We start from the raw sequence: 3,653 nt of genomic DNA, 5'->3' as shown, positions 1-3,653 counted from the left end.
TCATCGACGGTGGCGTCTGGCTCCTGGGCTCCAATGTCTGGTCGCAGCAATCGGGTACAGAAAGGGGGAAAAGAGGGATCAAAGCAACCATGAGTACTCATCCAAAATACTCGCAAGCAAGGAGCTACACTACATATGTATGCATTGGTATCAAATGGATTAAGGGTATCATATGTGGACTGAACTGCAGAATGCCGGAATAAGAGGGGGATAGCTAGTCCTTTCAAAGACTACGCTTCTGGTAACCTCCATCTTGCAGCAGGAGAAGAGAGTAGATGGTAAGTTCACCAAGTAGCATCGCATAGCATAATCCTAACCGATGATCCTCCCCTCGTCGCCCTGTGAGAGAGCGATCACCGGTTGTATCTGGCACTTGGAAGGGTGTGTTTTATTAAGTATCCGGTTCTAGTTGTCATAAGGTCAAGGTACAACTCCAAGTCGTCCTGTTACCGAAGATCACGGCTATTCGAATAGATTAACTTCCCTGCAGGGGTGCACCACATTTCCCAACACGCTCGATCCCCTTTGTCCGGACACACTTTTCTGGGTCATGCCCGGCCTCGGAAGATCAACACGTCGCAGCCCTACCTAGGCACAACAGAGAGGTCAGCATGCCGGGCTAAATCCTATGGCGCAGGGGTCTGGGCTCATCGCCCATTGCACACCTGCACATTGCGTACACGGCCGGTGAGCAGACCTAGCCTCCCTTATACAAGAGCAGGCGTTCCAGTCCAACCCGGCGTGCGCCGCTCAGTCGCTGACGTCACGAAGGCTTCGTCTGATACCACGACGTCGAGTGCCCATAACTGTCCCCACGTAGATGGTTAGTGCGTATAGGCCAGTAGCCAGACTCAGATCAAATACCAAGATCTCGTTAAGCGTGTTATTTTGAAATAACCGCGAACGCTGACCAGGGCCAGGCCCACCTCTCTCCTAGGTGGTCTCAACCTGCCCTGTCGCTTCGCCACAAAGATCCACACAGAGGGCCGTCGGGAAAGTATGTCCTTCCAGCCCCCAATTCGTGAATCAACCGCGGGTACTCCTCTAGCCAACCCGACTTTAGGCATCACATGTATCATGTATAAAGTATATATTATATACCCGTGATGACCTCCCGAGTGATCACCGCCCGACAGTATAGCATGGCAGACGGACAAGAATGTAGGGCCACTGATGATAAACTAGCATCCTATACTAAGCATTAGGATTGCAGGTAAGGTATCAACAGTAGTAGCAAGGACAGGCTATGCATCGGGATAGGATTAACGGAAAGCAGTAACATGCTACACTACTCTAATGCAAGCAGTATAGAGAAGTGTAGGCGATATCTGGTGATCAAGGGGGGGGGCTTGCCTGGTTGCTCTGGCAAGAGAGAGGGGTCGTCAACACCGTAGTCGTACTGGGTAGCAGCGGCGTCGGTCTCGGTGTCTAGCGAGAGAAGAGGGGGAAGAAACAATAAATATAATGCAAACAAATGCATGACGATGCATGACATGACAAAGCGTGATGCTAGGTGTGCCCTAACGCGGTACGAGGTGGTACCGATGAAGGCGGAAAACATCTAGGAAAGTATTCGCGGTGTTTCGCGTTTTCGGACAGATGAACCGGAGGGGGAAAGTTGCGTGTTCGCTATGCTAGGGATGCGTGGCGGACGAACGGGCTGCGTACCCGGATTCGTCTCGTCGTTCTGAGCAACTTCCATGTACAAAGTTTTTCCATCCGAGTTACGGTTTATTTTATATTAATTTTAAAAGATTTAAATAATTTTTAGGATTTATTTAATTAATTAAATCAACATTATCCAGAATAGCACTCGCTGACGTCAGCATGACGTCATCAGTCATCGTTGACCGTTGACCTGGTCAACCTGACAGGTGGGTCCCACCTGTCAGCGACACATTTTAATTAACCAATATTAATTAGCCTAACCAGGATTAATTAGGGGTGGGCCTCAGTAGTCAGTGACTACTTAATTACTTAATTAGCTAATTAGGTTAATTAGGTAACTAATGTTTAATTTGTTTAATTAAACATGATTAATTAAGTTAATTAATTCTTTAATTATTATTATTATATTATATTTAATTCCTTTTTAAAAATCATTCCAGGGGCGTGGGCCCCCCTTGTCATAGGCATAGGGGCCAATAGCAGGCGATGGGCAGGCGGGCAGCGGGCGCAACCCGTACGGGGTCGAGCCCGCTCGCGAGGCAGCGGGGCGAGGCCGCGGCGATGCGCGGGCGGCCACCGGAGGCCGTTCGGGCGGCAACGAGCGCCCGGCGAGGGAGCCGCGGCCGCGGCGAGGCCGGTTGCCAGTGGCCGGAGCGGGAAGGACGGGAGGAGCGTCGGGCGGTTGCGGACGTGCCGGATGCCGACTGCGACACCAGTGAGTGGGCGAGACGGCAGCGGTGGCGCTGCAGACCGGCGAGCGTGCGGGCGCGCGCAATGGCAGGGGAGCAGGGGTGTGCGCTCGCTGGGCCGGTGAGGAAGGCGAGCGCGGGGCCGACAGAGAGTGGGCATGGTGGAGGCGAGCAAGGTGAGGCCGGCGGCGTGCACGCGCGAGGGCGCTGCGGGGGTAGGGGCGCAGGCACGCGCGTGGAGGCGCGACCGGAGCTATGCAGAGCGTGCGGGGGATGGAGGTTGCGGCGAGCACGGCATGGGGCGCGGCGGGGGCCGGTCCGGCAGGGAGAGGCTGGCGGCTGTAGGTGCTGTGCGGGAAGCGCTCGGAGCGCGTGCGGGAGCGGCGAGCAGCTGCAGGGAAGTGGCAGCGGCAGGCTGCAGTGGCGAGGACACGCGGGGCCGATGGCCAGGGGGTGCGGCCATGGAGCCACGGGCGCGAGCGGAGCAGCGTGCGGGCGGCAGAACGGCGCAGCGACGTGGTCGGGGGCGCGGGCGCGCGCGCGGAGGCGCGGTCATCGCCGGCGAGGACGCCACGGGCGCGGAGTCAGAGATGGAAGTGAGGGGAGGAGGAGGGGGGGTTTCCTCACGGGGGTTGTAGGGTCAGGGGCAACGGGGGGTGAGGAGGAGGGCGAAGACGACTGGGCGACGGGGAGGCAGTCCGGGGGGGGGGGTCGACGGGGGGGGGGGGGAGCGGTCCGGCGAGGGCGTCGATGGGGTCGGGGCACGGTTGCCTCGATCCAGATCCAGCGGGGGGAGTGGGGGTGTGTGGGGGCGAGGGGAGTGGGGAGTGGGGCGACTGGGGAGGGAATTTAGGGTTCGGTTGCCCCATGGGTGATGTAGGCGCCGGCTGGGCCGGCCTGTTTGGCACCGAGGCCATCTGGGCCATGGCCCAGCGAGGGGGGGGTGTTCTTTTTTTTTATCTTTTCCTTTTTCTTTATTTTCTTTTCTGCTTATTTATTTCTCCTATCATGTTTTCTTTTAGCCTTTAATTTATTTTCAAATCTAAAAGATAAAAGTAGTTTTTAATTTAGTGTATCTAAATATACTACTGCCACATTAACTATGGACCCCAATAAAATAGTTTAGTATTTTGTTAATTGTAAAAGGCATGTAATTAATTGTTTTTGATACTGTCATAATTATTTTAGAGCCTTTAAACACTTCTTCAGAGTTTGGTTTCGCCACCACAATTACCTATGATTTATCCGACACCTTTAGGACATTTTTGTTTTAGCGTTTCAAAACTTTTGTTGCTT

The sequence above is a fragment of the Triticum urartu genome, chromosome 4A (genome assembly GCF_056163025.1).
Source record: "Triticum urartu cultivar PI428250 chromosome 4A, HENAU_Tu73, whole genome shotgun sequence".
Classification (NCBI taxonomy): domain Eukaryota; kingdom Viridiplantae; phylum Streptophyta; class Magnoliopsida; order Poales; family Poaceae; genus Triticum; species Triticum urartu.
The sequence above is the reverse complement of the archived record's forward strand: the minus strand, read 5'-3'. Positions refer to the sequence as shown.